The 8,721-nt window shown below is 34.7% G+C and overlaps 1 long non-coding RNA gene across 1 annotated transcript in view; it reads right to left on the bottom strand.

Moving 5' to 3' along the window:
• Positions 1-2,958, bottom strand: part of LOC137621105 (uncharacterized) — a 211,368-nt gene extending 208,410 nt beyond the window's left edge. The window contains exon 1 of the long non-coding RNA XR_011040121.1: positions 1,545-2,958. This is a non-coding gene — a long non-coding RNA (uncharacterized lncRNA). The remainder of the gene's footprint in view (positions 1-1,544) is intronic.
• Between the last annotated feature and the right edge of the window lie 5,763 nt (positions 2,959-8,721).

Consider the following 8,721-nt stretch of genomic DNA (forward strand, 5'->3'; position numbering starts at 1 on the left):
TCAGCCGACAGTGAAAGTATATAAATCTTATAGCCTTCGAGAGAAAGGTGTTAAATGTCAACATTAAGAGTGATATGAACAATGTTTGAAAATTCATTACACTAAGCCTCTCCTCCCACATGTTTAATGCTATCCGTCCCCACACGCATCCCAATACCATTGCAGTGTAAATAAAAACGGAAAAGTAAATCCAATCATGCAACCTGGACAGTTTTCTAAATACTGCATAAATTTGGGTCGTAATCGTGTCTCTCTCTCTCTCTCTCTCTCTCTCTCTCTCTCTCTCTCTCTCTCTCTCTCTCTCTCTCTCTCTCTCTCAATATACCTACATCCGAATTCTATACTAAAGCATCAACTGAGTGTCAATTTTGAAGTTTAATCTGTTCAAAAACTTTCAAAACAAGATTTGATTACCTGCTGAGATATTAGTGTTATAGCTTAACTGGCAACTCCCAGGTTGAATTAGTGCCTTGAATAACGGCTTACAAAGCTTTATTATATTAATAGACTTCTACTTGGCACAAGACCAGTTTAATGTAACAAGATGTGTGTCAGAACAAATATTTATAGGGTTCACAATTGAATTGCCTAATTCATTATCGGTTTAGAGTGGAATGTTCAATGTGACATGCATAGTTTCGCTGAATCGAACCGTTCTTTAACGAAATACAGAGCTACCTTTTTACTGTGACGGAGTCGCTACGTTGCCTTGTATAATCATATTTTTCATCCTGTGAGCATGTTCGTGATTATCAACTAACTTCTAGTATTCGTCCCCTCTTCATTGTTTTTTTTTTTTTTTTTTTTTTTTTTTTTTTTTTTTTTTTTTTTTTTTTTTTTTTCTAGGAAAAGTTTCCGGTGGATGAGGTAGGTCACTGAAAATGAATCCGTTGTAATAACCTCACCGAGCCGTTCGTTGAGGCTAATCTATTTACTGGATTTATAATTACATATCCGCTATGAACATTTTTAGTTTTGCGCTCCAAGTTATATTCATTATGCTTGGACATGATGCGTTATTTTGAGGCAATGTCGTTGCTTAATTCTCATATAAAAAACGCTTACCAAAGGCATCAGTTGGGTCAGAAATTATTGTAATTCAAGACACGAACAGTGCTTCGATGTAAGTTTTTCTTGATATCTCACAAGCTAATTGAATACAAACAACAATAGATTTAACACGATAACAAGAAGATTGTATTAATATTCAATGGGGCAGTCATAACAATTACATGGTAATAACAGGGCTTTGAGACAATAAAACTCTTACAATGTTGCACAAGATCAAAACTAATGAAACATTACATGGCACAAGGGAGGTCATAGAGTAGCTATCTACCAAACAAACACTCTTCCCTGACAAACCAGACAAAATGTGATAAATTTACTGTAATAGTGATGATTTGATGCATGAACTGTATGAACAATGGCTGCGGTTTTCGTAATAAAATACAAAATAAATACAATAAACAATTATGACAGCATAACAAGTATGGGAAATATAATACCAACATTAAGCGAATATAAGGTTATTTAACACTCACCATCAACCGGTAAAGCGACAGTTGTCCTCCCAACGTGAGAGACGGTGTTACTCGATCACCAACTCGTGATCAATCATCCTTATTGTACTTAGTTCTCGATGAGGATGGTTTAACTCGAGCAGGACAAGACGTTGTTAGTCTGGATAAGGTAGACGTGGTGGGACCGGAATTATAAGAAGAACCCGCAGTTTGTTTTTAGCGTGGTTATGAGTTATCGTCTCAAAATGACTGCAAGACGATCGATTTTAATAACACGACTACTCTGGTGCTTCCCACGTTTACATACGGTGAAATGGAGAGTAAGGTAAGATATCCAAGTATGTAACATTTCCATTTTTCACTACAATATCAATTTTTACTAATGTAAATCTGTTTCCTCACTTTTTTTCTGATTCCGCAGCACTCTTAAAATTTGGCTTTCTCTATAACTTACTTTAAAGGGCCCTGCTCGGACACTTGCCTAGGCTTCTTATGGGACCTTAACAATTTCACTATTATATTATAGACCCCGCAAGGACTTCGTGTTTCCTTACGCTGAAACGGTGAATGCTATGGGATTTTGATTACAACAAAAAGGAAATAAATATGACGAGCTAAGCCTACAAAGCGTAAAACGCTAACGTTGGAAGTCTGTTACAGATAATGCTTTTCACCCATAGTCTGTAAAAACATGGCTTAATTTCATTCATGAAATGCGCACATCTTTATTCTACACTAAACTTCTAGAAGCACCATTCGCGTTAGCTTACTTCATTAGCAATAGAAAGACTTCAAGTAAACTGAAAGCGGCTACTGTCCCACAACCGTCAGATTGTGAAAACCTAGACCTAGGCTAGGCAGCCTATCTCTCGATTAGAGCATAGAGTTTGCGTACGTGTTTGTTTATGATTATCGGTTTACAGATCATGCCCCATCTTGATTTCCAACACCGACAGCTTCAACGTTACATTCTTGCAAAAGGCATAAGTTCTGCTTTTACCTTTTAGGATATCTAAGTAAGTTCATATCGAGTAGGCATTCGGTTGACTTGATTGGGGAACTCTTTGTTTTGGATACTCCTCTCAAATCTGTAATATTCTTTATTTTAAATAATATACTCAAATTCTTCTTTCTTTTTGTTAATCTACATTAATTTTGATTAATCCGCGATACATGTCACACAATACTTGCCAATGCACTCGGCAATTATCAACTACAGCCGATCGTCAATATGGCGGCGTAAACAAAATCAAACGTTTGGGGCTTGGTGACGTGGATTAAAGTTACTACCGCCTCAGGGACGCCATGCACAACTTCCACAGCTTCCAATAACATTCGGATACCTATATGACGGGTTTTTTTTACACTCACAGTTATGTCAGCTACTTATAACTTTAATCACGAGCTTCGATATCTACGCACCAAACATTCGACACTGACCGACGACGACGAGACGGAGACAACTACAAGAGTCAGTTGAGAACTTGTGGGGAAGGGGAGGGGCAAAAAGCATAATAAAAAAAAAAAAATAGCTATTGTAAATTGATGCTTTACTTTCTGTATCAAAATTGCCGTAGAATTTATCGAATGGAAAGTTATTTTATAATATATTGACCTTTACGTATTTTCTATTCATACGGAAAGTGAAGCCTTCAGATTATTCGTACGATGAAAAGCAAATTAAAAAACGGGTCAATAATAAAAGAATCTAGAGTATATCATATCTTAAATTTTTTTTTTACATATCGTTGTTATTTTTTATTTTATTTTTCCTTATGAAGAATTAGCGTTCTTTTATTTACTGCATGGAAGTGTGTACTAAATAGACCAAAGTTTTTATTGTGTAGGCTACATAGGCCTAATGGTGTTGCATTTATTAACCACATTTCACATTACCTGCGCCTAATTTAATTCATTTGAGTATAAATTTACACACTTATATAGCTCAATATTTAGAATATTGTGACCAGCGATGATTAGAGACGAATCTAATATTTATCGACCGAGCCATGCTGATTTGCTGATTCATGTTCGTTACGTTAAAATTCCTCAAACTTATGTTAGCTTTGCAGGAATTAGATATCTGGCAGTGTGTGCGTGCGTGTGGACATCAAGAATAACAAAATGGGTCCCTAAAGATTGTAAAAGAAGCAGAAGGAAGAAGGGGCGAGGAATTGACAAGCTTAAGAAAACTTGGTGGTATAGACAGATATAGAAAGACCATAAACGGATGCGAGTGGTAGGACATGTCTAAGGTCTTTGTCCTGCAGTGGTCTAGTTACGGCTGATATATATATATATATATATATATATATATATATATATATATATATATATATATATATATATATATATATATATATATATATATATATGCGGTGTATCTTAGAAATCCATGTTTGCCAACGGTTATTATTATTATTATTATTATTATTATTATTATTATTATTATTATTATTATTATTATTATTATTTGCTAAGCTACAACTCAAGTTAGAAAAGGTGGATGCTATAAGCAAAAAATTGTTTGGTAATCTCAGTGTTATCAGGTGTATGAGGACAGAGGAGAATATGTAAAGAATAGGCCAGACTATATGGTGTATATGTAGGCATCTCAACAGATGGCTGGTGACCTGGCCAACCTACTACCTCGTATAAGCGGATGAGCAACCTGGTGGAGTAATGAGAGCTTTGGGTGTAGAGGAAATGGCCCCCCTAAATCTCGGTGAAGTCACTGGCAGCTGGGGGACGGATTGGCTTCAAGGCAATAGACAAACTGCCTCTTCGGTTTTACTCCAGCTGCCTGGCGGTTGATCTTACTGGAATTAGCATGGACCAGCAGGGGTCACTTGCCTTAGATAGGCACTGCGCATCACAAGGAACTGAGTATCCTTTGATGAATCTAACCAATGAATCCTCTATGGATTTAGCCAGTCAATAGAAAGAGATTACAGAATGGCCCCCAGTCCTGGGTGTAGCTGGGTGCTAAGAATTTGCCGGGTTATAAATATCAAAAAGAAAAAAAAATGGAAAATTAGTCATTGGAATGTTAGAAATATGAATCATATTGGGAAGTTACAGCAAGTGGAGAGTGAATTTATGAAATATATTTTGGATATCTTGGTCCGAAGTGAAACACATTATAAGGGGATTGGTACGGAAACTTTAGACCAAGACTATATATATATATATATATATATATATATATATATATATATATATATATATATATATATATATATATATATACAGGAAGAACAGATGGAGTTAGAAGAGAAGGGATAGCAATGATGATGACACCAAGAGCAGAAAAGGCATTAATTGAGTGGAGAGCTGTAAATAGTAGATTGGTACTTGAAAGTTCAAATCAAAGCAGTGCAATATGAGTCTTTTGCTTTGCACCAACAAATGATTCTCCTGAAGAAAGGAAATATGAATACTATGAAGAACTGCAGAGTGTAATAGATGAGATCCCAGAGATAAATATGAAAATTATGATTGGCGACTTCAATGCTAAAGTTGGAAGGAATAATCAAAGGATAGAGAATGTGATGGGTGTCGATGGTCTTGGCAAAGTTGTCAATGAAAAAGGAGCACATTTCATAAGCCTTTGTTCAACAAACGATCTTGTCATTGGCGGTACTCTTTTTCAGCACAAGGACATCCACAAATATACATGGGCTTCACCATGCGGCATTTACAAAAATCAGATAGATCACATTACCATTGATAAAGAGAGAAGGAAGACCCTGAGAAATGAAAGAAGCTATAGAGGTGCAGATATTGGTAGTGATCACCAGCTCCTCATTGCCATACTGAAATTAAAACTGAAAGCACCCAATAGAAAGGTAGATAGAATACCTAGGTTTGATACAATTAAGCTTTTAGAAGAGCACAGAGAAAAATTTGTAATTGAATGTAGGAAACGATATAAAATCTTAGCGACCATAAGAGACAAAGAGGAGACAATTAATGAAGAATGGTGTGATATCAAGAACATATATCAGTCAGTTGGTAGTGAGGTCTTGGGACACGCAGTTACAAGATAACCATGAATATTAAATGATACGTGGGATACCATAAAAATGAGACAAAGACAGAAATTTACTGTTGAAAGTTTTCGAGGCAGTAATCAAAATTACAAAGTAGAGTATGCTAAGTACTCCAGTATTGATAGTGAGGTCAAAGGAAAAGCCACTGGATTGATAAATGGAAATTAGCTGACCTATGGTATACTGATGAGGCTGTCTTTATCAGCAGAACACCACAGGATTTTCAATGCTTGTTTACCAGAATGCATGAAATATCGCACGAGGTTGGTCTCAAGATAAATAGAAGAAAGACAGAGAGGATGAGAACGGAATATGCAATGGAAGCTGAAATGTCATTGGATGGAAAAAGGATTAATGAGGTAGCTTCATTTAAGTATTTAGGAACTATGATCTCTAATACACGGTTTTTAGAATTAGAGTTTACTAAAGGATTGAAAAAAGCAAATCAGACAATGGCTAGGTTAAGTAGAATATGAAAATTGAATAGAAAGCTCAAGATGGAGACGACTGGGGAAATATATCTGAAGCCATTTGAGCCAATAGGCGTGAGAGGAGATGATTATATATATATATATATATATATATATATATATATATATATATATATATATATATATATATATTTATATATATATATATATATATATATATATATACATATACATATATATATATATATATATATATATATATATATATATATATATATATATATATATATATATATATATATATATATAAACGGTTGCTTGTTTTACTCGCAGCCTATTTCCATTCACTAGATTTTCTTATTTTGCTCGGAAACGAAACAAAAAAAAATATAACCCCAGAGTCAAGACTGATCAAGACCATTAATATCTGTACATGACATGCCAGAACATTCAATTGCTCAATTACATCGACGAGGAAATTATGGCCTGACAATATATTCATGTAAATGGTCAGCACTGTCTGGCAATATATAGGGATTGTAGTACAGAACTACTACATTTATTAGAACTCGCGTACTCTATATTTAATTAACAAATGAAATTTCTCGCGTGAAAAGTAACTCAAAAGTATAATAAAATAAGAATAAAAAAGTTTATAACTATTCAGACTAAAAAAATCGAGTATGAATAATACGGCTTTTTTTTAGGTTACTGTTTCTTTTTTATTTCATGAATATTTGTGTTTTGGGATCGTGAAAGGGCCACATACACACACACACACACATACTGTATATATATATATATATATATATATATATATATATATATATATATATATATATATATATATATATATATATATATATATACTGTATATATATATATATATATATATATATATATATATATATATATATATATATATATATATATATATATATATATACATACATATACAGATGCACCAGCTTTATATAATTACAACGTAATCGATGTATATATATATATATATATATATATATATATATATATATATATATATATATATATATATATGTATATATGTGTGTGTACATCGATCAGGTTGTAATAACATAAAGCTGGTGCGTCCTAACCAAGATACTTGGAAACTGTATTAATAGAATAAAAGATAAAAACGTTCAAGTCAACCGCCCTTACCCCGCTCATCTTTTTCATTCTAGCTTTGAAGTAAAATCCCAAAGTTTAAAATCAAAAGTTTCTACTCATCAGCAGTTTCATTCAAATGCCTGGATGGTTGTGGTAGGCTGGTAGCCTATTGGAAACGTCGGTCTTTCAGCACCGTTCAAGTCTTTTAGTTTCTAGTAGTATCTGCAGCCTTGCCATCCCCGTGAGCTATAGTCAATTCTTTTTAGTGAGGCAGATTTACACCGATTCGCAGGGATGCCCTTTTAGCTCGGAAAAGTTTCCTGATCGCTGATTGGTTGGGCAAGATAATTCTAACCAATCAGATAGCTGGAAACTTTTCCGATCTAAAAGGGCACCGTTCCGAGTCAGTGCAAATGGGCCTCGTTAAAAAAAATTGAGTATAGGGATGGGTGTTTGAAGAAGCCTATTGATACATCAGCAGCCATTTCCTGAATCTCCCTGGTCCTAGCTTGGGCGGAGAAGTTGGTTTAGACGCTGAGTGGGGATTCCTTATCGTGGTGCAAGGGTTTATGGATCGTCATGATCAGCAAAGTCAGGGTCACCCATACTAGGTTGGTTTGTTGCGAGCAATAAGACAAATTCTCCCGCCATCACCAATCCGCACTGGGCAGCGTGGTAATGAAAACTGACCAAATCCCAGGCATGAATTGACATGGCTGAGGTCTTTGTCCTGCAGTGCACTATGAACGGCTGCATTTGCTGTTATCGTTGTTGTTTTGTTGATATGTGTGTGCATGTAAACATAAAAATGAGTAAATGTAAAAAGGAGGCATAATAAAGAAAGCAGCAGGAATATTGTAAAAAGATCGTCCCATAAGACTGTCATACGTTCGAGTCTATTAAAAGATCGTCCCATAAGACTGTCATACGTTCGAGTCTATTAAAAGATCGTCCCATAAGACTGTCATACGTTCGAGTCTATTAAAAGATCGTCCCATAAGACTGTCATACGTTCGAGTCTATAGTACTCTTTTATATACAGCTATAGGAAACATAAATACGTCAAACATACACACAAGATCCCCCAAGTGGTAAACAGATACGATGGCTTTTTCGTAACCTCTATCAAAGCAAAATCTAGACATTCTATAAAAGGGTATTTTTCCATTATATAATTGTGGTATGAAATTCCTTAGATGCATATCAAAGAAAAAATAGACATTCTTTTATAAAAATAACCGAAGTCTTATAATTATCAACAACATCCCGCTCGTTTTACCCGAAGTCTCTTTTCCCAAAACGTTCCTTTGATTCATTTTCCAATACCAATATTGCTCGCCTTCCGTCCTCTCGCGGCGAAACTAATAAACCGTGAAAACCTGTAATGGGTTTATCCAGCGTTTAATTTTAATGAAAATCTTGTGCAGTGAGACATTCTTAATTTTAAGATATTCAGACAATGGAGGGGGAAATGAGTAAAAAAATGCAATTGAATTTAACGTACTTGACAGTTAAGTCTTGACCGAAAAAATAAAGATCTTTCTGAAGAGGGATATGTAATTCGCAGAATTTCTACCAAATCTTAAT

The sequence above is a fragment of the Palaemon carinicauda genome, chromosome 27, assembly GCF_036898095.1.
Source record: "Palaemon carinicauda isolate YSFRI2023 chromosome 27, ASM3689809v2, whole genome shotgun sequence".
Lineage (NCBI taxonomy): Eukaryota > Metazoa > Arthropoda > Malacostraca > Decapoda > Palaemonidae > Palaemon > Palaemon carinicauda.